This window comes from Chamaea fasciata, unplaced genomic scaffold (assembly GCF_029207755.1).
Source record: "Chamaea fasciata isolate MVZ Bird 193981 ecotype frontalis unplaced genomic scaffold, bChaFas1.0.hap1 SCAF_6, whole genome shotgun sequence".
Classification (NCBI taxonomy): Eukaryota; Metazoa; Chordata; class Aves; order Passeriformes; family Sylviidae; genus Chamaea; species Chamaea fasciata.
Genome location: NW_027094091.1, coordinates 8,298,191 through 8,324,352, shown reverse-complemented (window position 1 = coordinate 8,324,352; position 26,162 = coordinate 8,298,191). Strand labels below are relative to the sequence as shown.

The window sequence follows — 26,162 nt, the reverse complement described above, 5'->3', positions numbered from 1 at the left end:
AGATGAGACTCACACAGCATAGCTTGGCTTTGCCCATGCAGACTCTATTGAACTCCATGCCTTCTGCAGTGACCATTTGTTGGGTGTTTGGTGATATTCATGTCACTGAAACAAAAATACTTTTGGTTTCACCAATTGCCTGTTTAGCTAACTCAGGTCTATGAATGGGAGCTTGTGTACTCAGACCATGTAAAAATGTCTGTGTGTTCTCCACCACAAGGCCCTTGGAGTGTTCTTTTAAGCTGACCTGAATTTTCAGGACATGCATCCTCCAAAAGCTTCCCTAATGTTGCAGTGGTTCAGAAAAAAATAGTTGTTAAGGCCAGAAGAAAATGTGTCCAATGCTCTTAGAGCACACATTATGTTCAGGTATCTGTTAATTTTTTTTCTCTATCATTTTAAAGATTAATAACCTAGAGATGCCTTAATACATGGCACCTTAAAATCTGTTGGGAAAAGGGAACATATTCTCTGTTTCACCCTGTGCTAGTACCTGTTTATTACTTTTTTTCAGTCATGCTCTGGACTTTGCTTCACTGCATTTTGTCAGATCCTCTGGAGAATCAGAATAAAACCAGCAACCCAAGTTTGCATTCAATTTACAAGGCACATACTTGTAGCTGGAGAGGACACACAGCTTTGTATTTTCGGAGTGGGATGGTATTTGCCACTCTCTCCCATTGACAGTAATAAATGTCTTATGGCCATTTCAGATTAGCAATATCATCTCCTAATTAAGTCCCCCAAATGTTAAATCCTTGGAATAAAATATAACACTTTTTTTCCTTTTATTGTGCACTGGCTTTTTTTTACCTTTTTTTTTTTTTTTTTTTGGTCTGTGGAGGAAGATGGGCAAGTACAGCAAGAAATTCATCCTTTTCTAAAACAGATGAAAAAATTGGGGGAAAAATTTTCTTGGACCAAATCAGGAGTTATTATAATAACCTGAGCTGAACTGACTCAAAAAGATATGACATTTTCAGGCAGGTAAAGTTGTTAGAGTGGAATCACACCAGGAGTTCTTTAGGATGAGGATTTCTGGAATTAACTTTTGCCAGACTTTCAAACTCCTATTAAGATTTATACCTCACTGCCATTAGGTGTCTTAGCACTGCAGTGCTTTCAGATAACTACCTTGAGCAGATGAGTTAGGCACACATATCTTTATTCCAAGACATCTTTATACCCATTTTTTCTCTTCTGGGATAAACACAGCGTGGATGTCAGCACATTTATCGTGATCAACCTATTTGATTTCAGCTGATGGGACTGAGCAGGGCCAGGAGCAACATGGCCAAACTCCCTCACATCTATAAAAGAAAACCCTGGGGAGCACCTCCAACAGGGCAGGGAAACAGTTGTGACAGTGCTGGTTTGAGGGTTGGACTTGATGATTTTAAAGGTATTTTCCCACCTAAACTATTCCATGATTTGCCTTGCTGTTAGTTTTTTTGAGTTTTTTGTTTGTTTTTTTTTTTCCTGTGTTACATGCAGCCTTCATTACCAGTTACTTACTTCAGCTCTGATTCTTCCCAAATCCCACAATAGGCTGTGGATGTACTTCTACCATCTTTTTCTAGATCAGAAATCCATTTATTAGCTGTCTTAAAGCTGCTTATGATATCCCCTTTCATTGCCTGCTGTGCAGTGGTGATATCTATGGCTGGAACTCTTTGGGTACAAACCACAACCCCTTCAGCAGTCTGTGAAAATGGCAATTTCTCAAGCAGATCATTGCTTGAGCACAATCATGGCCATCTTCCCCAGTGCTGAAGACATCACAGTGTTATTCCCAATATACCTGCTGAGTTACTCAGGGACTATTCTGGAGTAAAAACCTGAGCCTGTTTGGGTCTGCCTGCAGGTACCAGTGAAAAAAAGTCAATTTACTCCCTTTATTCTTCTATTTAGACTTTGAAAACATCAGTATCCATTTTGTTCTTTACATCTCTGTCTTTTTGGGAGGGGCTGCTCTGATGGGAAATGGGGGCAAGCATCTCTGTCAAGCAGATGCTTCATTTGTTTGCAGTCAGGAGGGGAACTCCAGCTCTGCCTCAATGATTCTGTCCAACACCACTCTGCTGAGTGCATTCTTCTGATGCCATCAAGGACATCACGGCATATCTCCAACATGATGATCTTTACCCTCTGTTCAAACACTTTTCTGAATGTCTCTTTTCAGGCAATACATTTCTGATGTATCTGCCTCACATTTTCTGTTGTTGGTGAAGAGCTTATCACTCACTTTAGAGCTCAAAATTCATCCCCCAGTACCTGTGGCCTTTCTTTTTTTTGAATCATATCTTTGTTTCTGTCAGATCCCTGGCTTCTGTCCCAGAGTTCAATTTAAAAGTAACAAACATCTGATTTGCTTTGAGTCTCTCTACCACTCTGCTGCTCCTGCAGCCCTCTCCATGGCTCCTGTAAAAAATTAAACACAACTTGAAGCACTTGATCATCCCCATCCTCCTGATCTTCTGCCAGCCCACCTGCTCAGCAGCTACTCTGCTGGCTGGCAGCCAAACCCCAGGGTTTCCCAGTCATCTGGCTTTTTTCACACACCTTGCTCCAGGATGTCCCTGCACTTTGGCTTTGGGTCTGCATCAGAGCTGGGGTCCACAGCTCCTCAGCTGAGGCACCAAGGAGCTGGCGTCAGGATTTTCCAGGTTCCACAGAAACATGCCTGAGGCTGGCTCACCAGCTGCTGCCTGCAATTCCCCTTCTCAGTGAGACTTCTGATACTCACTGATTTTCCCTTCTTCCAGCATGGAAAGTGGGCAGCAGGCTCATGGGAAGCAATCCAAAGGCCACATTGTGCTTCTGTCCAGTAGAACTCACCTGTTTTTCCTCCCTTGAAAAAAAAAACCTCCATTTCAGAGCAAAAACTTCCTTTCCCTCCTCCCCCATTGAGTCCCACACCCCACCCAATATTTGAGTGCTGCCTTCTGGTGTGATCTTCCAAAATAATTCCCATGGCAGGAACCTCTTAGCTCGTATTTTCTGAAGGATAAAGATGAATTCCTAAATCTTCTTGAAGCAGAATGGACAAATTCCCATGGTATCACTGAATTAAAGCCATAAAAGTAGCAATTTTATGAGGGAAGGAGCCCAACAGCCATCTCTGCTAATATAGACTCAAAGAAGTCAGTGGGATTCCTTTGCCTAAGGCAGCCCATTTTCTGTGGGTGGATACAGGATGTTTGTCTCCTGAGCTGCTAAGCTGAGGCATTTCAGCTGCACTAAATGAATTTTTTAAAAGTGCAGGTGTGCAACGAGAAGGTATTTGGTTCCCAAGGAATATATTACAGAAGAATGTGCTGTTCTGAATTCTGTCTCCTGGCAAGCTCGATGTAAATCAGAAACTACAAATTTTTCTTCTCATTTTGTCCATTTAGGAGAATATTTGCCACAAATAAGAGGTGAATTGAACTGTTAAAAAACAGCCTTTTAAAATAAATTTTTTACATTCAACATGGAATAACACAACCCTGTATCTGTTTTATGGAGCAAAGGATTCTGTGCTAAGCTTCATAACAGCTTATTAAGTGAGACAGCCAGGTATCCAAGGAGATGCAATTGAAAATAAAGGGTTTTTGGAGAAATTTTTCAAGCACCACAAGTATGTACCTGCTGTAAAACTTCAGCTTTCAAAGGACTCATCAGTGCAGCATAGGCTGCCTGGCAGTTCACAGCCAGGAAATCTGATCATGCATCAGTGGATGTTTTAATAAAGTTAATGAGATTATTATTATTTTAAAAGTAACTATGATAATGTAATAATGATAAAGCATTTTTAAAGACACCTGTTAAGTGTGGCTGCCAGTACCATGTGAGGCTCATCTCGCATGTGCTAGAAGGAAAAAACAATTCATCTATAATGAAAAACTGTCCCAACAGGCATTAGCAAAATCTCAATGTAAAAGACAAATTACTCAGTTAATAGGCTTGATGTTCATTTAGCCAGGATGTACTAGCACATGATGGTGCTCTCACAGAACAGTTTGGCATAAAAGGAACTTGTGTAACCTCAGTTAAAAAGTGATGTCTACATGTGATTCCAGAGGTTCCTTTCATATCCTCATTTCTCATCCTGTCTCTCCAGAACGTGGTTCTTTCCCCAGCGTTTAACAGGCACAGTCTGAGTGTGAAGAATTAAGGCTCCTCACTGCCCTCAAGTATCATAGCGTTAGGAGGGATTACTAATTAGGTAATTTGTAGCTCTTCACAGATTGCATCTCTAAGGGACAATTTCTTTCATCACATGCTTGTGATTTTTTTCAATTTTGAACAACCCAGAGGTCATCTCTACAATGAACACCTCTGATTCAATGCATCAGGTAACCTTTTTGCATAGATCTGAAATCAGAATTTCAATTAGAGACATTAAAGGCACATCAAAGGTTGTGTATACTGAACCCTAAAAATCGCTGCTTTTCCTCTTTATCTTTGCTGAGACTCCTTCATAGCTCAGAGCTATCTGTGTAGAGAGCTAAGGAGAAGACAATTCAGCCAAAGACACAGAAATATTTAAAGGAAATACCAAGATCCACAGAAAAATTAATTCAGAGAGTATTAAGCGGTTCAAACAGACTATAACTCCAACAGAATCATTAAAATACATATGATTAAAAAGGTGGTTCTGCAAATCCATGTTACCATATGAATTCTTAATCTTTAAGAGGGTTGTAATCTCCCCAGAATAGTGGGAAAGGAGGCAGAGGCTGGGTGCTGTGTCTCCCAAATCCTAGGCTAAAACCAGGGTAAACTTTGCCTATCCCTAAGCAAACAACATCTCAAGGAATACTGAATTACTGAAGTAAAAGAGAAGCTCTACTTTTTATGATGCTTCAGGATAGTTCTCAGACATCTCCAAAATCCTTTGGAAGAAGAGCTATCATCAATCACAAGGACTCTTTTGAAGTAGATTGCTTTGCCTAAGCAAAGACAAATAACATGAGACATAAGGGCTGTAAAATTTAGAGACCACCAGTTTTTCTAAATCAGTTCATATTCCGGATATTTATATTTAGTTCATAATTACACCACAAACTGTTTAGCAATAAATGTCCACTAACCCCTGAGAAAACAAGCAAGTATTTATCAGGCAGCACTACTGACTTTTCTTTCTTCCTTTCTTTTTGTAAATTAATTAACAGGTTAAAAAGTTATAGAAAGGGAAAGTTAAGCAGATGAACTGTGGAGAGCCCTTGAAATTGGTCAGAACCTTTGGTGAATAAGCAGCTGAGCAGCTATTGTTCTAGAAAAAAAAAAAAAAAAAGAAAATTATTATAAAATTAGTGATTGCTCTCTGAGAATCCTGATTCCTAGGGCCATACCAAAAAAAAAAAGCTGGGAATATTTGTCTGAAATTCCTGACATATTTCTGGTACAAGCAAGAGCTCTGTTAATGCCATGACAAAGACCTTCCTGCCTTTGATGGGAGCCTACAAGGTGCTGATGTGACGGCTGAAAAGTGAGATGAAGCCCCAGGCAAAGCACTGCAATATTTCATAGAGTGTTATTAAGCCCAGGAAATGCCAGCTTTGCCTTAAAAACTATATAAATACCTTTAATTTATAATTCTACTTTCCACCACAAGTTATGTTAAAATTAAAAATAAAAAATAAAAAAGAGGAAAATTTTAGCATTTGCCTTGGGGAAGTGGTTCTGAGAAATTATTTTAATAATTCTGTGTTACTTCATGGGATTGTGTTCCTGTCATGAGCTGCCCGTCAGGTACCCTGGGTGTGAAAAAAGCCACAAGCATAATTTTCTTCATAAACAAAAATAAACTGCAGTAATTGTTCTACCCCGTTGTAATTTTCTACTGAGTGACATAAATGGAGCTGTCATTTCTCTCAGTAGGTCATAATTGCACTGTATTTCTTGCGAAATTAAAATGTTGACTGCAATGTCAAGGGTGCTGCCTTTGTGAGCTAAATAATTGAAATGATCTGGATTAAGTCTCTAGATGGGAAGGGGACTTATTCCTGCCTCTGCAGTCCAGGCCTTTCACTGACTGAATTCACTGGACTATTTTGCTTCATCCTTCAGCATCAAAAGGAGACATTTTCACATACGAGTTTTATTTTTTTTAAAAAAATAAGAGTAACTTTGTTGTTGATCCCAAAGCTGTCTGGAACAGATGGACACAGGTACAAAGTCAGGCTCTGAACTCAGTCTCTGGTGACAGTGACAGGACTTGAGGGAATGGCCTGAAGCTGTGTCAGGGGAGGTTTAGGTTGGATATCAGGAAAAAGGTTCTTCCCCCAGAGGGTGGCTGGGCACTGAACAGGCTCCCCAGGGCAGTGGTCACAGCACCAGCCTGGCAGAGCTCAGGGAGTGTTTGGACAATGCTCTGGAGCACAGGGGCAGATTGTTGGGATGGCCTGTGCAAGGCCAGGAGTTGGATGCAATGATTCTTGTTGATTCCTTCCAGCTGAGGATATTTTATGACCCTATGCCATGATTCCAAGCCTCTTTAAAACTCCTTTAAAAGAAAACCCCTCTTCTCTATAAATTAGGGGAGCAGTTCCCAGTGATTTGCATGGAAAGTGGAACAGGCACAGAGCCCAGACAGGCAGGCACAAAACATGCACTGAAATCACCATTTCTGCACTTAGACCTCATGCTCAGGCAAACAAGGGTTGAGCCTCTCCTGCTGCCTGAGGGAACGAGGCTGGCAGCCCCTCCAGAGTGTGCTGAAATCAACTCAAGCCTTTCACTTGGAAAGCATCTGTCCAAACCCACTAAGCACTGATTTATAAGGTTATTGTTCATCATCTGGGCTTGACAGAAGAGACCACTTCTCCAATTCCTGTGATTTCCAGTGTGGAGAAGCCAGGTGAGGAGTCAGACAAACCAGAGCGAGGAAAGACCCACAATTCAAACCATAGCAAAATTAGTAGCAAGCTCAGAGTGCTGCGCTTGACTCAGTGTCAGAGTTGCACCCAGCTCTAATTGTTTTGTTTTATTGAAAAGGACAAATTTGCAGCGTTTGGTTTTTCCTCAAGTAAAGCACTCAGCCAACTGCTTGTTTCTTTATTACTTGTGGAATTGTTTATGTATTACCAAAAGTATACACTAAAGATACAGTGGGAAGAAAATCACAGACCTAGCAGATAAATTTCTGGGGAAAAAAAAAAAAAGTCCATGAATAATTCAAGCAATGGGACTCAAATTTTCTTAAAACTTGTTTCTTTCTTTCATAAAGGGAGGAAAATAAGTTTCATATGAACAAATTCCAACTTACAGCAGTAGTGGGAAATTTTGAATGTGAGAAATGACATATGTTGAGACTGACAGGTAACACTAGGAAAAAAGGCTCTGAATTCAAATACTGTGTTGAAGAAAGATAAATGTTAACATAATGAGAAAAACAGGATGATCACTGGACAGCAAATACTCATCTTGGCTTAATCCAGTGCACCAAATAAATATGGCAGAGAGTTCACAGGTAAAACAACACTACAATAAGCTCTTGTGAGTTAGATGGTTATTGATTCAGAAAACATTTCCTGAAAGAAGACCCTCACATCTTCAGTCTGCAGATGTGGAGTTCAATCTAGTAAGTTTGGAGCCATATGAATTTATTTTTCAGCAAGCACCTGCTGGAGTTGGGGTGAAAGATCCTGTGGGGACTCAGAGCATCACCACATTGATGGCTCAGACTGGAAGCTGATGAGAAAACTTTCTCTTATAGTAGCCTCACTTGATGATTTTTCTGCAGTGTTATGGCAGTATATTACCTTATTATAATATATTTATTTTATCTAATGATAATAATAACTAGTGCATCTGCACCTGCTCTGTGTTTCAGGAATCTTGTAAAAAATACACTGGTAAAATGGCTGCTTTAACAGAGCAGCAGTCATATTCCAATAGATAGGAGAGCTTCGTGTGCAGGTCAGCACACCATCGTGCTAAATGTCACATGCCAGGAGTGGAAAGAAATCCCTACTCCCATAATTTTATGGCTGTAACATTTGGCTGCAAAATGTTTGGCAGAAGACTAGGTGACTTTTCTTCCAGCTCCCTAGGCCTATCTCCTGCCCTTTTATTAATATCCAGTGTTTAGAGCTTTACATGCCCCTCTCTATCCTTCACTGATTACACAGGTCATGATCCCCATATACAAAGGTGCTAAGAATAAAAGTAGGTTTAATCTGAAATTAATTGCATTTTGGGAAAAAGGTATTATCAATATGTTTTATTTAATTGAGAGCAGATTAAAACATGTATTACAAAGGACTAGAATGCGTTGTAAGCTGCAATGAACATAATTCCTTTTTTAAACTTTTTTTTCTTTCTCTCTTTCGTGAAGAATTAATGAATTGAAGGGCTTTTTGTGTTATTATTATTCAAATCTTCTTGAGAAAGATATTGAGATTAGAGAAGATGGACGAGATAGAAATGTCTGTCTTTTTCAGGCACCCAAAGTTAATTAAAATAAACCTGACCTGCTATCTGCCACCCAAAGTGTGCTATGGAAACAAAAGTAATGGTAACACAGACAAATTGGCTTGTCTTGCTAAAATTCCTTAGGGTTAATTAAAAAGCATCTTATTCTTTGATGAGAGGTCCATCAGAGATGGGTACTTTTCCCTTCATTCCTATTACACATTTTCTGATGATTTATGATAAGATTTTGGATGGCTAAACAAGAAAGCTAAGATTTGTATCAAAGAGATCCTTTGCTTAGTGTAGGCAACGGACAGAGCCAAAAGTGCTCAGAGAAGGGAAGAGACGAAACTACAGCAGCTTAAGGCAAAAAACTTGTGGGAATGTGAACCTGCCAGATTCAAACCAGCTGGGTCTGGTGCTGGAGCAACCTGGAACTCAGTGGGAAAGGGTCCACGGCACGGCTTGGAAATAGATGATCCTCCAAGTAAAACTGTTTTGTAATTCTAGAGGTACATATTCTAGAGGTATTTTTCCATTCCTTTTTGATCTCCCTGGCAGTATAGTAGTGCATATGGCCCACCACAGAGGAGGGGAGGTGGCTCTCTTTAGGTTAAGTGCAGTGGTTGCCACATCACTTTGGAAATGTTTTCAACCACAAAGGCAATGGGAAAGTGGCCTCACTGCCCAATTAGGCATCTGTGGCAGGAGCTAGAACTGTACAGCCAAAAAAACCTGTTGTTTACTCTGGAAGCATCTCTATGTGTCCATCTAAATCATTATCTGTTCTAGACAGGATAATGATGTTTAAATTACCCCTGACAGGTGTCTGTTTAAAGTCAGTAGAAAGGCCTCAGTGAAGACGATGCAGCATCACCCAAGATGCCTGGATTTGTGCTGCATCACCACTACATTTGGGAATGATCCCTGAATATTCAGCAAACCTCACATGTCTTTTCTGCAATCTAAAACAAGTATTTCTCTTTCTATCTTGCACAGGATATAGCAAAACCTCTTCTGCTTTGTATTCAGAGCTGTACACATTGGAGGATTGTTGTTTTACCAATTGAGGAAGGTAGAACCAAAATCTTCCCCAATTTACCGTAAATGAGAAGCTCAGGAATCCCTTCGATGTGATACCTGCTCAAGTTCTTGTTCCAGTTCTTAAGTAGCACCAAAGAAACCCCTGGACACAAGAGTCTGACTGCAGGGACTGATGCTGCGTGAAAGGGGAGTTCACACCCAAAGGTAACATCCAGGACCTGACATGAGGTTCTCCTGTGAGCACATTCCAGAATAAGATTTACCTTTATCCTACTCTTATTATTAACCAGATATATTATACGACCTTTGATAAATCAGCTGTCTTTCCCTTAAACTATTGGCCAATCCAGACATGTAACTCACTGTTGCAGAAGATCATAAGAACCATTTCATGTGTTCTGACAAGAATGCATGTTTATATGTCCAGTGATAATATTATTATATCTCAGGTTAACATGGGTCTTGGAGAAAGTCAAAATTCCCTCTTCAGGCCTTACAAAAAGCCCAGGTACTGAGACTGAATGTAGAGCTTCCTAATGAAGACTACTTTTTCTCATTTGCTGAATGTGCACTGCATTATACGACAAGGCAGGATAGTTTGCTCACCAAGGCTGCTGCCACAATTACTAAAACCTCTTGACACTAGATTTTTTTTCTCCACAGTGGCCTTAGAAGGCTGTTTAGCCAATCTGACTGAACAATGTTTCTAGTGCAAAAAGTCATGCTTCAAATTTTAAGGTTAGATCACTTCATATCTGGATTGAGCAGAGGTGTCTTTGTCTTACAGATAGCACAACAAAATGTGTGGATGTGTTTATTGATTCAAGTGTTCAGTGTTGTGACTTTTACAGTGTTTGTTCCTTGAGAGACTCAGGTTATTCAGGTTTCTCTCTTGAATTTGATCCTCAGACTAAGTGTCACTATGGCTGCATTTTGGAAAGCCTCATTATCTTTCCAAACAAACGTTTTTAAGCTCTGTCTGCACATGATTGATAGCACTCGAGGGAAGCTGTACCCACCACCTCCAGAAAACTTCACAAATCAATCTTGCTGTAATTTTAGCATACTGCTTCCTCATTGAATTTTAGAAATCTGTTAGTCTGAATGAAGGAGACTTCATTATCACTGAGAAGAGTAAGTCAATAATACACATGAACTTCATTCATAACAAAGCCAATTGCTGATGAAGAGGAACTGAAGTAGAGATGATTAATTCTTTTCCAGCGGCTACTTTTGGCAGGCGTGACAATTATTCATACCAAAGAGCTACCATTTTTACCTTATTTAATTAATGTTAAGTCATGTACACGGAAAATTCAGAGTCCAGTGAAACCAGCTGGAGGATGTTGTTTATAATGGTCCTGCCTGCGGGCACAGCTATTCATCTTTGCAGTTATGCAACTCAAGTGTCATTTTTCATACTTGGCATTGCAATTTATTTTCCTTTTGTTGTTTAATCAATTTTCAGTTAAACAGACCCTTTTTACAATCCAGAAAATAAACTCCTTTGAGATGGTAAGAACTCTAAAAATATACAGTAAGTTGTGGTCAGCCTCCTGAGGTGAGCAGCTTATATTTCAGATGGAGAAGTCTTTGTGAATCTCACTTCCTAAAGGAGGGTAAATCCAGAATGACAATCTATCAGTGTCCTGTGGGGTTTTTTACACACATTACTCCTAACCCTATGGCAGCAGGTCAAATTGGACAGCAGATCTAAATCACTCCACCTAATCACCCCACACTGATAGTGCCTCGAGTTGAAGTTGCAATTATAGGCGAAATAAAGCAGTTTTATCCTTTCCCTGCTGGCCATTGCTTTTGCAATTCATTTATTCCTTTTTACACCCTTAACCCCTGCTAACATATTTCCCCCTTGGTTCTCCTTCTATTGCCAGCAAGTGTTTGACAAAACAGAAGTCAGATTCCTGATTATACACAGATCTGGATTTATCTTTGGCTCTGATAAAAATTTCTTCCAAAAGGTCAGATTCTCCAAAATCCTCCATTTTTTGAGAGTCGTTGGATTTAATCTAAACTCTTCTGTATGTTCTTTATATCTGATGTTAAAAAAACAGTGTTAATATCATTCTGAGCACAAAAAAAAAAGAGCACAAAAGCCTTTTGGAACCATGTTTTTGATCCTAGATTGTCAATCTCCATTCAGTATTAAAAATTCCATTGGAAATCCAAAGAGATGTCTTCATATATATTGAATCACCAGTTTTATGCTGAAAGTTGGCACAGAAATTGGAGAGAACAGGAAGACCCCAAGTTAACCTCTCAAATTGCTTTTATTTTATTTTGAGGATTTTTTTAACACTTTTTAAAATAGAAATGATAACATATACCATGAAGGACTGTAGGTGGAAGAAAAGTAATAAATAATTCAGCACGAGGGAAAGAAAATCAACTGTAGAAAATCCTCGGGGCATTTTGTTATAAAGCAGTTGGCTGTTGCAAGGGTAAACAACACACAAGAGGTGCAATTAGAAGAACTGGCAAGCAGCCCTTCCTATTTGCAGGTTTTACACTCTCAACGCACTGATGAATTCCATGGATGATTCTAGGTAAAGCTGAGTATTTCCTTACGGATTATGTCCCGCAATTCCTGTGGCATTTCTGCCAGGACTGTACTGTCATCTCAAGTACCTCCCATTTGATCAACTGAAAGGAAGCTCTGTAGGATGACAGCCCAGCATGGAGCCTAATCATATCCACTTAATGTGTAAGGAGAGAAATTCAAAGCCAAATCTCTACCTCAGCTGCTTTTTTTAAATTTCTCTTTAATAAAATAAAAATTGTTCAATATATTTAACATACAGTGCATTAGTTGCCTCTTGACTGTACTTCTTTGTGAGAGGAAGGATTTGCCACTCCCTTTCTGTGTAGCCCATTGAGACTTTTTAGGTTTAGAAATGGAAAAAAAGTAGATGTGAAAAATGGGAGAGCAAGAGAATATATTCCCCATTTGTTATGACCCATCAGAGTAACCATGAAGTCCCATCCAGACAGCGAGAGTCATTCATGGCATCTTGAGCTGAAGAGGAAGGGACAATAACTTTGTCATTTTCCTTGCCAGGAAACCTCCTTCTCTCCTTTTCAGGATACTCTAAGTTCTTTCCTGTCCCAACAAATCCCATAAGGACAATTTTTTTTTCCTTTCCATCATTAATGCTTTTGGCAATGCCAGGCAGAAGGTCAGTGAGACTGGAGCAGTGTCCAAGAACAAAAGTAGGGGAGCAACCAAGTGCCAGGGAACCTGCACCTAAAATAGCACTCCTCTCAATATTTTATCTTGATCTATATATTCCAACTGGGGTCAAAACAAAATACAAAGAATACAGATGAAATAGGGGAAAAATACAAATGAAAATTGGAGGGGTTTTGGTTTGTTGTAGTTTTTTTGAAAAAGAGGGTAGGAGAAACCAACTGTTGAAAATCTAAAAACTTGTTTCAACTAATTTTTTTCCATAAAGAATGTGCATTGTACTTTAATCAGCCCAGTTCTATATTTAAAAAAAAAAAAATCTTTATTAGCCTAAGATTCTTAGAAGAAGGAGAAAAAAGAAACTGAGCACATGAGAAAGACTGAGTTGAAAACCAGATGGCTTCTGCAGGAGTGAATAGATTGAAAAATGTGCTGGGAGTGAATGGCTCCACAGATTAGGCAAGAAGTTTGAGAGATCTTCTGAAAGAACACAACAGCCATGATTCAAAACACTTACAGGGTTTTTATTACAACATATAATTGACTGAAACATATCATGATTTATTTCACAATGTGTTATAGTTAGTACATTTTCTGAAATTACAAGGGAATGGAAATAAAACAAACATTATTTTAGATTGAAACGTGGCATTTATTTCAAGAACCAATTAAAGCTTACATTTAAAATATATTCAGCTTAAAGTTGTACTTTCCTAAAGGGAAATTTCTCCTCTACAATGTCATTATTTACTAATGGGGTTTCATATTTAAATAAAAAACAAAATAGCTCTTTAGTATTTTGTTTTTCCCTCCGGCATCTACAGGTTTAATACTATTTATTTTCATTTCCTTGGGTGAAATAGAGAGGCAAAGTAGAAAATATAAAATATAAAGCTGAACTCTTTTACATTTCTGGGGAATTAAAATACTTCCACAAGGAAAAACTTCACAGAAAATAGTAGGAAACTACTAAAGGACATTTATTTAAAAAAAAAAAAAAAAAAAAGCTATTACTGTGTTCTTTCCAAAGGTTTTCATTTTAATGCTGTGGACCAATAGTTACGAAAACAGTTATAAAAGCTTGCAAAATATAAAAGGCTGTGGGTAGTAAAAGCTCAGTATTTTCACTGGGTTGGCATATGGCTTTCCCCTTCTGTACAACTAGAAGGATAGTCATGTGAAGAACAGCAGCAATAAGAAAACCCCAGGGGACTTCCTTGAGTGCCTGTTTATGTACCCTGTTGGGAAGAAACATGTGATTTTTATCCATTTCTCTTTTTACTTTGTCTGTGTGAAGTTCAGTCTTTAAAGATTTGTTTCTGCTTAATTACTGCTGCATCAACACTGTGAGTATTTGCTGGAATGGCCATTTCTGGACTGCACTCTGCGTTTCTACCCCTAATTCTTGAAGACAATTGTCAAAGATGTTCTCATTTGAAGCCTAAGCCCAAGTGCAGCATGTCTTAAGTAAAAAGAGAATTTTACCATCAAAGAGAAACAAAGAGAATTTAATATCTGCCCTGCCTCTAAAGCTGAATCACATCTTTTATGAGACTAAGGAAAGTTTAACATCAGCTTTTGAGAGCTTCAAGGACAAAAAGACATTGATATGGCCTCTCATCTGGGGTGAATTTTCTTCTTAGCTCAGCACTGTCTATAAAAATAAACAAAACTGAAACATGAAACAGAAAAGCAATGAGGAAGAAAATTGTTGCTTTTGAACAACAAATAAGTAAGCACACAGTATTACACCTAATAAATTAACAGCAGTGTCAATGAAAAATAAAAATAACATTTTCAAAGGACAGCTTGTCATGTTCTCATGACTCAGAGATTGTTTGTTTTTTCCCCTTTCTACTCGCCCCTTTAATTAATACATTTGCTTCCAAATAGGATCCGAGCATTAGGAAAATGTCACACCATATGTGTGTTTATTTTTGCTCAAGTAATTATCATGGTGTAAGATCTCTCTTTTCCTTTCTCCGCTTGCTGAGACAGAATGTTCCTTCAGAGGATAGAACAGCCTCAAAGCAGCTGCTCCGACATCTGAGGCAGAGAAAAAGTCAAATCTTCATCCTCTTATCCTTGTGCACGCAACGACCTGTGTGGGGGACTGAGGGAGCCCTTCCTTCAGGTGGTCTCTCCACAAGGCTTGGAGGGCTCTGCCTCTGGCAGCGGGTGGGAAGCGGGCTCCTGTGGGGGGATGCAAAACCCCAACACGACAAAAAGCATCTCTGAGAAGGCTTCTGCAAAGCAAAGCCCGGTGGCCCAGGCACAGGAGCACGGCTGATACATTTCTGTGTGAGGCCAGAGTGTTATGAGCCCGATGAAGGCGCATCAAGCTCTGAGGGTTGCCAGCAGCCTCTCAGAAATGGCTTAGGAAAATAGAGAGATGGCTGATCAGAGGTGTTTGGAAAAGCAAAAAGGTTTTCATTAAAGAGAAAATAACAAACTATACAGAACAAAAGAGTAAAAGCAGTGCATGGTGCAGGGACGATCCACACACCTGCTATCACACCCCGAAAATGCCCCCAGAATCTCCACGCTCTTCTTTAAGTATTCAGTGATCTAGGAGGGGTTTTTGGCAGGCTGCCCAATAGAAAACTGCTACAGGTCTTGAGCTACAGCTCAAGGATCCAACAGGTGCCTTTGTGCTGCCCTGGGCCAATTATGGTGAGAGAAGCATTGAAGTTTCTGGTTCTTTGCCTCATAAGTGAAACAAAGAATGAAACCCAAATCCTTTCCTAACATGGGAACAGCTGCTAATGCAGGGGGTGCACTGCAACACACGACAAGCTTCGGTGCTGGCTGCTCTTTTGGAGAAAAAGCTTCTGGGATTTTGGCAATAATTGTATCCAAGCAAACCTGGGTAACTTGGAGCTAAACCACTGCACTAGCCCGAAACTGCCCTCTTGGACTGGGATGGTTCTTAATGCTTCCTTAATATTCCTGGGGTGGAATTTTCTTCTTCACTGGTAAATATTTCTTTTTCATTTTCCCAGTGAGTTCTGATGTTTTCTGAGTGGTCAGGAGTTTTTCTATTATTATTTCCGTCATTGTAATCTTACTTCAGTTACTAACACCATATCACACTCTGGAATTGTTGACCATAAAGCAGAAACCTCTCTCCCAGAGGAGAGAGGTCATGTAGAGGGCCTAGGATTTTTTTACTGCTGTTGATTTTTACCTGATCACATCAAGATGGTGCCAAACATGGAAAATACCATGTGTAGAAGGATATGATGTGACACTTTTGTGATTCTAGACATAAAGGGAAATACTCTTGATATCAAGTTGGACATTCAGATGCTGGGTGTCTTTATAGGTCTTCAGAATATCTGCAATGCTTTCAAAATTTTATTCTTTCATACCTACAATTCTTCCAATTCCATTTTCAACAAATTTACATTTTCAGAGCTGAAAAAGCAGCAAGAGACAGCAGAAATAAAAGTCAAAATCTTCCATCAGAGCCACTTATTTTGTGAATAGGAATGAATAGTCCAGGGGTTGGGGGGGGGGGGGGGGGGAAGGGGGGAAGGACCTAAGAGCATTCCTTTCCCTTTAAGGCATAAATAAAGAAAAAAAAAACAAAACAAAACAAAACAAAAAAAACACTGCAGAGAGGACGTAGTTCTCTGGTTATTGATTAAAATATGATCTTGTCCTTTCTGTATCTAGAACTAAACTTGCAGGACGCTGCTCTCCATTTGGTTTTTCATTCTATTTTCCAAAAGCTGTGGTTAATTTCAGTACAGCATATTGTGATGCTGGGAAGTAGAATTTAGGTCATTTTCACTCTCATACCTGTTTACCCACTATGGCATACTTAATGTGAGCTTTCCATCTGAAAGAGATTTTATTACTTCATTTCCACGCGTAAAGAAATGGGAGGTTTAATATATCCAGTCCAGGGTTTTCCACATAGTGGTTTATAAGTGTTGTATATGTAATAAAATTCTCTACACTTATTCATCAGTCTCAGTGTTCATTTCCTTGATGTCAAGTCTCAAAAGTCCTAATACTACTGTAATCTATATTGCATTATTAGGGGTTCCTGAGAAAGACTGAAAAAGCCAAAATAGCAAAACAAAACAGGCACAAACAAGAAACTGTCTTCAGTGGTAGGTTCTTTGTTCTGGCACTGGATTTTGGGGGAGGAGGGGGTCATTTGTCAGTCTTCAGTGTTCAAGGCCAGGTAGGATGGGGCTTTGAGAAACCTGGTCTAGTGTGAGGTGCTCCTGCCCATGCCAGGAGGTTGGAACAAAATGATTTTTTAAGTCTCTTCCAACCCAAACCATTCTGTGATTCAGAATTTTTCTTTCCGTTTCATCCTTCCCTTCATCCTTCCATGACACCTGAGTTTAAATCAACCACAAAACTTATGTAGCAGCACATAAACGGAAGCGGTGTTTCCCAGATAATTTCAAATCTCTCTGACTGATTAGTAGCTGGCAAAATCAAACTTGGAGCATATTTTGAACCAGCACAGATGCTTTTCATGTTTAATGAAGAAAGAAAACTGTTCTCAGACTGTTTCATTGACCTCTCAATGTGGGTCACTAATCATCTTTAAGCACTCCATGTAGTTTGAATAAATCTGGATGTTCTGCAATAATCCAAGATCAATCAATGTAAATAAAGCATTTCATCCCAGATGTGTCCTGGGAAGACATTTTCTTGAGGATGTAGAACATTTGGGATTCAAACTGCAATGTTTTCCAAGGTTCTTTAACTTGAGAATTTAAACTGAGAACTACTTGCACCCTAATGTTATTTGAAGTAATTAAAAAGTCTACAAAATGCAATATAAATAATCCCATATACTCACTCAAACACTCTATTTTTTTATACTGGGCTTACCAGCTTGGCATAAAATGTAAGCAAAACAAAAAGTAGGTGAAATTTGTTACTTTTTTTTCCACTTTAACATAAACTCAAAGACTTCAATCTTGCTAGAATTTATGCATGCACTTATCTGTGAGCACACGAATAATCCTCTTTATTTCCGCAGCAATACTCATCTACTTAAACTAAGCTTTAAAGACTTCCCACAGAAGCCATTTCCAAGCACATTTCAGAAGTTGTGTCGTGAGCAGTGTAACTTACATTTAATTATAAGGGAATTGTATTGCCTATCTCAGAGATGAAGCTGGTGCTCTGCACTCCAGGGAAAACAACCAACGTTCATATTGATTTATTGATTTTTGAATGCTCTGTTGGCACCCATGAAATCACTGAAAGTTTCAGAGTTGACAGATGTGGCCAGAAATCTACAAGGAAAAGCTGTGGGGGTATTCCCCAACAAACATGGAGAGCCAAATAGTGGTGTTTTGGTCCAGGGAAGAATTAGACAGTGTGTCAGTTTGAGCTAGATTCAAAACAGGTCTCTCATCTATTTCTCCAGCCAGCTTTACAAACAAAAGGAATCCATGCCCACACTGGGTGAGAACAAGGTTTGCCCCACTTAACAGCAGTGAACTGATTAACAGAACCAGCTTCTGCATTAATGTGACCGTCCTTCTTTGTCAATATAAAGAAGGCAGCTTCAAAGTACTGAACTATGAAACGATTTATAACATCCTGCCAATTTAAGTGAGATGGGGATTCGACTCTTAAAACCATTCTAGCTTGCATGCAATGAAATCTCACAGTACATCCAAAGTTCAGCACGTTCCTACAGTGCATCCTAAGTGTCTGCTTGATCTATGGGGTGAACTATGCACAGCCACAGGGCTGGGGCTGTAAACCTGGCCTGAATTAATTAGACTGAGAGCACCTCACTTTGTCTTTTGCATTTGCTTTTTCCCCACTGAGACACAACTTTGCTCAGCACAAAGGTGGGATCAGTAATGCAGTGACACCAAACAAGAAATCCCTGTTAAAATGGCTTTGCACACACAGCCACCAGAGGAGACCCACAGGAGAACCACAGAATCACAAAATGGTTTGGTTTGGAAGGGACCTTAAAGATCTGCCAATTCCAACCCCCTGCCATGGGCAGAGACACCTTCCACTATCCCAGGTTGCTCCAACTAGGCCTTGGACACTTCCAGGGACAAGGAGTGAAAGGGGTGTTGTTGCCTTGTTGGCACCCAAAATATTGCAGATTCCCAATCACGAACAACAGGCCAACAAAATGAAAAACTATTGAACCAGCCAGAGCATTTTGCCCATTTCTCTTTCCTTATATCAAGAGCAAGAGGCCTCCAAGTGTTTGTCCCAAGAAGTGCTTCCAGCACAGACAGCTGTCATGCTTGGCAGCAAAGGAATTTTGTTGAAGGTGCCACATGCCCCTCACAAAGATCCTTTCAAGGTGGTGTTTCCCAAACCCACCTTCCACTGGGATGTGGCCATACAATTAGGGGAAGGTGCTTTGAACAGAGGTTTTTCACAACCTCTTTTTTTTTTTTTTTTTTTTTTTTTTTTTTTTTTTTTTTTTTTGGGGGGGGGGGGTTTGTTGCAGAGGGCAGAATTTTTTCACCATTTTTTTAATTGATTTTCAGGTCTGTATATTTATTTTTCTGGACATGCAGGTCAATATGGGGTAATTCCAAGATGACTGAGAGGACACTGGCTTGTCTAACTACTTGCCAATGGTCCTGGAGCTATCAGCTCAAAAGTTTGACCCAGGAGGACTAAATATTGACAATTTCACCTGTAAAGGCTTGTCCAATGACAGAAGTCTCCTTCTTCACATCAGTCTTCAATACACAGCTCTAGAAAGTCACCTGTATTTCCAAAGTTTCTTTTCCTCGCTTATTAGGGCAAGATTCATATTTTGATTGCTTTTCTTTATTAAAAAATGAATAATTCCTAAATGCATATTAGTGTGATGATAGAAGCCATATGGAATTTCATATGAAATATTTATAACTTCCTCTCTCTCCCTCTCTTATTCTTGTTTCTAACAGAATAGAGAGAAATGGAAAGCTGGGGAGAAAAAAATTGTATCCTCAAAAATGGCATGTGCTTAACATCAAAACATTTTAATTGAACTTCACATTACAAAAATCCAGATGGCCCATGTTCTGTTCAAGCCTCAGGGGGACTGCAACATGTTACCATGTGTGAGATGCATCATCCCCTTCCTTTTCCTGGTTGTACAGAGGACTTTCAGCCAAGATACCACAGGCTGGCAAATCTGAGTTTTACATTCTCTTAAGGATGTGGGGGAAGATTTCAGGGAATGCTTGAGGGATTTGGGACTATCATCCCCTCTTTCTTGCAGACTGAATCCATGCAGTCTAAAAATCACTGTTTGGGTTGAGGCAAGAGATCAAGGCTTCACTGGAAGCAGAGCTGACCTGACTGACCTTCAGCTGGAGAAAATCAGTTCCATAAACACACCGCATCTGAATCTGGCCCAAATTACAGCCACCCAGGATCTCACCAAGGACAGGCAAGTATTTCTGACACTCCTGGTTCAGACTTTTGCCTTTGAAACGTGATTTTATTGTCCTATTGCAGCCTGGTATCACCCTGCCCCCAGTATAGTGCCTTGAAGCCCTAAAAAGTAAATGTTTCTCCATTCCCCAGTTGTAATAAACCCCAAAACCAGTGCACTTGGTGCTGTGCCACTGAGACATATCTCAGTGACTGAACCTATTCAGACCTTCCATGAGTTCTATGGACGTAACCCACTGTTCTTGAAGCTCATGTGGCAAAACTGGTGGTAGTTCAGTTACACTGCATAGTAGTTCCACTTATATAAACATTGCCATCTTTGTTTTTAAGATTGATCTCAAATTAAATCAGATCTGGATGTATTGAAATTTAAAGCAGCCCTCACCACTCCTCAGAAGACCATCACTTCTTACAGATTTTCTTGTCTTCTTCTTAAAAACAACTTATTATGCCCTGAATCACAAGACAGGCCATAATGTGCAAGTTCCTGACTGGTTCTGAGGAGCAGAAGGAAGGTAGGCATAATGTTTGTCACCCAAAACTAATCAGACCAGTATTCAGTGTCTTCTGGTCTTTGCCTATGATCACTTTAAGTCTACAAATAGGATAAATTGCAAATGCAAGGTTTAGTCACATGAACATTGGCATCAGACACACCAAGCACTTGTAGCTGCCAGCTTGCATTAGAAATGACAGAACATTTTAACAAGTGACTGAGCACGCTGCAAAGGGATGTGGATTGGCAGGTTGATGTGTGGAGAGTGATTGGTGGGGAAGATTTTGAATTGAAAACACATTAAGCTCACTAGTGCAGGAGCAAGTTTGATGCTTTCAAGCACATCTGCAACAAAAAAAACTATTTAGGTAGACTGAAAGTAACCTGAATCCAAAACCATTTGTGTCTGACCATCATCAAGGTGAATTATTGCAAATAGCTACCAAGAAACAAGTTTTCACGATTCTTGGTTTTTACTTCAATAATAAGAAAAGGAAAATTCTAAACAATCATCAAATAAAATTTAGTGATATTGTCCTAGCTTGAGCAACACACAAGAAAAGCAGGTTCTGAGGCTGTGCTTTTTCCTTGCAGGCTGTCCTTTCCATTAGGACTTCAAGGACAATTCACCTCTGTCTCCTCAATATTTACATTTTTACAGCACTTGCTGGATATGCTGCTAATTGAACAGAACAGTGAGCTGGGGCAGGGACCTTCTGTGGTGCTGGGATAAGGAGATATCCTTTAGATAAAACAAATTATAGATAAGGAGGGGATCATGCAAAGCAAAGGAAGAGAGAAGAATGACTCGAGGAGAAGGAAAGTATCCTCTCTGCCATCTTTTAGAACAGGAAAGAGAAAATGGTGCCCAAAGAGGGAGCCAAGTCCTCAGTGAGACTCTGAAGACAATGTTTGTTGTCCAAAGGGACTGGTTTTGGTGCCAGCAATCCCATATGGGGGGGGGGGGGGGGGGTGGTATGGATAAAAGGAACTTGATCTTTACCTTTTTTAATGTCAGAAGGTTGATTAGATAACTGATCTTAAATTCTAAAAAAACATGTCGAATGACATTTACTGGCATTTTGTTAAATTTTAAAATAAAGCTGTGACCATAGCAATAATTATAAAGTGACAGAACTCTTATGGCTTAACAAACTGGCACACTTCAGCCAAATCACCATCCTGGTCCTCGTGCACACCCTCAGCCCCAGGCAAACGTACAGAAAATTGATTTAGCTTTGCTCACAGGGACAGAGGGTTAGCAGGAGTTACATTATCTCTCATGGCACATGGCAAATTGCTGCAGCTCAGTGATGCACAGCAACCTGTGACAGCATATCCTCTGTGCTTGGAGGTGTGCTGGACCCTGGAATAATGGCCCAAGTCCTCAGCTCTGAGACACACAGAGCACAGCAGGGAAAAAACCGTGAGGCAGAAATGGATGCTGGAAAAAGTGGAAAGAAAAGGGATAGATTAAGTGACACCACAAGTTTTTCCAGCACTCAGTCTTGAGAACCTGCAAGTGCAGTTGAGACCAAATTAATTCACAGAGTAAATCCACAGAGGCCATTGCCACTCCCAGCCTCTGATTTCAGCAGTTTGCTTTGCACTGCAGGGATTCCTGTGGGTCCCTGGGCATGGTGGTCAGCCACAGGGAGATGTGTGCTATTTGCTTAACACTTAGCTAATCCTACTCTCTTTGTTGGTTTTGTGTTGCACCTGATTCTCCTGCATGATTCAGGAGCGATCAAAGAATTTTTTATTTCCTTATGTTCATGGATAAATTATGTATATTTATTATGGATAAATTATTGCTCTTTTCCTGATAGTTCGTATCAATAATTAGCTCACCTATTAAAACATCAACACTATAAACACATGCAAAATATAAATACATACACTATAAAACACACCCCACCCCGAATGTGCCGCCATGGATACCTGGAATTTGAACTGTAAATTAAGGCACCATGACGGAATTTGAGGCAAGATAAATGTGGTTCTAACTGTCCAATTGTTACCTGAGACCTGGGGTAGGTTAAAAAAGTTGGAGGAGACAAATATGCCTCTGATAGTGCACACAGAGAATGCAGAATTTATGGGCCATGAGGGAAGCAACTGAGCTGAAATCAGTTTAGATTGGGTAAAAGGTGTCGGGGCAAACCAACAGCTCAAGACAAGAAATACACCAACTCAAAAAAAAAAACAAAGAGGAAGACTGAGCAAGGAGTAAAATAGCATTGGAAGTGAAGGAAACTTTAATCAAAAGAGAACTGTGTAGCTAATGAGCATCAATTCCTTTATTTTCTAAAATGTATGAATAGTATGAAAAATTTTGAACTGCCTCGAGACCCTCCAAACCAAGAAGTCCAGGGTGACAAAGGACCAACAGGACACCACTGGATCCACCGGGACTGACTGTCTTCTGCTTAATATCTCTCTCACTCTCTTCCCCTGCCCCCCCCCCCTCTTTTCTATTTCTTCCTATCTCTCCACCTCACATTTGCTGTTAAATAAAATCCATATTACTAACTTCTGGACAGAGTCTCACCTGCACCTTCCAGCAGAGACATCTCTCAGTAATTAACAATACCCCTCATTTAAAAAAGGACAATAAAGTAACTGAATGGTTCATTTTGGAAGGGACATTTCAAGATCATCGAATCCAAGCCCCAGCAGGGAGCAGGGACATCTGCAACCAGGCCACGTTCCTCAGAGTCTCATTCAACCTGGCCTTGAAGGTTTCCAGGAATAAGGAATGTAATCACCTCTCAGGGCAAGAAGTGCCAGTGTTCAACCACCCTATTTGTCAAAAACTTCTTCCTTATATCTAATCTAAATCAATCCTCTGTCAGCTTAAAGCCTCTTGTCCTATTGCAACAGGCCCAGCTAAAAAAAATTGTGCCCCCTAAGTCCTTTATAAGGTTAACATGTTTGTTTTCCTCTCTCTATCTGCTTTTCCCATCTGGTTTGGTACCACTGTTTATGCCATTTTAACATCCATCCTCCTCCCCCTCTGCACTGCATAGATTTTCAGGCTGGAAACAAAAACAAACCCACTGTAAAGCACAGTGAACACAGCCACAGCACCATAGGTCTCCCCAAGCTGAGGAGAACTTCATCAAAAGGCAGGTACCATATGGAGCATGTTTATCTCCTGGTGCTGAAGTCTTTGCTGTGCCTCCAAAAGACAGGGGTTTGGAAAGCATGAGCTGCTCTCATACCTATTTTGAATATGTTATTTTTTAATATAATTGTTATATTTTATAGATATTTTGTATTTATATGTATATTTTATATTATTATATTTTATATACCTATATGAGAGGTAGGTAGGTATACCTATCTGCCATACACACACATATGAATATATTCAAGTCCAAGTGCAAGCTTTAGGTAAGGGTAGCAGCAGCAGGACTGCTGAGGAACCCTAAGAGGATGAGGCATTCTGCTCCCACAAGCAGAATGAAAGGCTTGATTGGCAGCACTGAAAGGCAGGCTGCTGATTTTGTACAAGCTGCCTGATGAGCAAAAGCCAAAAATATCACAGTTATTAATAATAACGAATCACAGGGAGAAGAGTGAGAGAGCACAGGCTCCTCAACTGCTTGCACAAGTTGCACTCACTACTAGTAGGGACAAATAAGCAGAAAGTCAGAAGAAAAAGCAGAAGGGAGAAGAAAACAGGGCAACGGGATTTTAAGGGCTTTAACTGTGGAAGTGGAGTCCTAAGGTTTGTTTTCCTGGACCTGACCTGGCTATACCAGAGCATATCTGTAATTAGTAATCTGTAATCCCGTAATTAGCTGGATTACCATCTTTTCCCTCCCAGTTTGTTGCCAAAAGGCTGCAGAGTCCTGAGGCCAGGTCTTCCTAATCAGACTGTTGGATTTGCTGCATGGTCTGAGCTGTTTCAGTGCAGCTGCCCCTCTGCCTTCCAAGGGCTGAAGGAACTCCTCAAGGGACCCACAGAGGTCACAGGGACCCCACTTCAGCCCTGAAAGAGGGAAGACTGCAACTATGATGAAACTGTGCTTTAGGAGAAGAAACTAGAGGGTGCATAGACACACAGGGGTTGGGAGACACCTGAAGTCCCTGACAAAGGGACAAGTGAAGAGTCTGGATTTGCTGTGGGTCTCTTTGTCACACAGACGATGGGTGTCTATTTCTATCCCCCCACACCCTCATTTATTGTCTTCATGACCCTGTGAAGGCCATTTAAATATAAAAAGGCTCACATAGTTATACTTCACAGGGCTGTCCTGAGGCTGAATCCACCAGTGAGGCCAAGGCACTCAGGGCCAGGCCTGTCACACTGGAAGTAATGGGAATGAGGAGCCTCACATGCTTATAAACTCTGTAACCACATACACAAGCATTGGCTTACAGAAACAAATAATCCTGAATCACCAGTGATGGTGAATTTTCCACTAACCAGGCTTTCTCCTGCTGTGTGATGTTAGAACCTTCTGCAAGGTGGCTGCTTTCCCTGAAAGTTCTCCTGGAAACTCTGTCTCTGTCCTAAACTCAGCCCCTTCCTGAGATATTACACAGGGACACTCAGCTGTCTGAAATCTGCCTTCATGGGCACGATCCTAATGGATGCAATAAGAAATGCTGTCCTGAATGCAACACATGTACAGAGTGAGGGTTTCCAAGGCATTTGGAACATAAAAAACTGGAAGTGACTTGCCAGATCAAGCTATTCCACTGTGCCACAAAGCCATGATTTAGGTGGAAATCATCATCTGGAGTATGCCTGGTGACTTCTATGTGGTATCAATAAAGCTTGACTCAGAGATATTCCCACTATTTTCAGATTCAGCTTCTGTGCAGAGTGGGAGGTTGCAGACTTTAACATCCAGCTCTTAAAGCTCAGTACTTTGACCTGCAGTGCTTGAGCTGAAGAAGACCAGTGGCAGGTAACATTTGAGCAATTAATTTTTAAAAGAATATAAAGAGAGTCTTTGAACAGGCAGGTTCCTCAGCATTAGCCTTTTGAAAATGGCCCAGCAAGCCCTTAAGAGCACAGCCTTGAAAGGACAAAGGTATCATCATGATCAAAAGTGACTGTAACCTCTTCCCTCTTCACATTTAATCAGTAAGGAGAAAAAGGGAGCACACACCACAAGTCTTGAGAAGCTTTTCCAGGCTTTGAATTGAAGACTGGACTGAAATCCTTTTCGCTGCCCTAGTAGAGCAGGTGGGATTTCTTGTCTATGCCCTGAGTGTCAAGGAATACAGCAATACACAATGTCCTTCTCTGGGTTAGTTATTCCCTAAGCAGTCTCCATATTTGCAGTGATCCTACACCTCTATCAAAGCCAGTTTGGGCACCTACCTGACTCTCCATTTGTCAGTGTAATAAAAATAACTAATGGTCCAACTTATCTAACACTGAAGTCAGAGGGAAAACAAGGAAAAAAATTAGATAAGAGACATGAGATACTCCATCTTCAGAGTGGTGTTTTATTAGCCTTTGCTGTCCTGGTGAATCTAAATCCTCATGCATGAGGCCTATGATTACACCCAGTGGGGAAATTCAGATTTATGTCAGCATAGAGAAAGAAGACCAAGTTATAATCTGTATCATGTGGCATAATTATATTC

General features: G+C 40.2%; 1 long non-coding RNA gene across 1 annotated transcript; it reads right to left on the bottom strand.

Moving 5' to 3' along the window:
- Window positions 1-598: 598 nt before the first annotated feature.
- On the bottom strand, window positions 599-3,175 carry LOC136290523 (uncharacterized). Its single transcript, XR_010721173.1, has 3 exons — window positions 2,925-3,175; window positions 2,563-2,851; window positions 599-2,421 (listed from the first exon to the last, which is right to left on the bottom strand). It is a non-coding gene; the product is annotated as an uncharacterized lncRNA (long non-coding RNA).
- Between the last annotated feature and the right edge of the window lie 22,987 nt (window positions 3,176-26,162).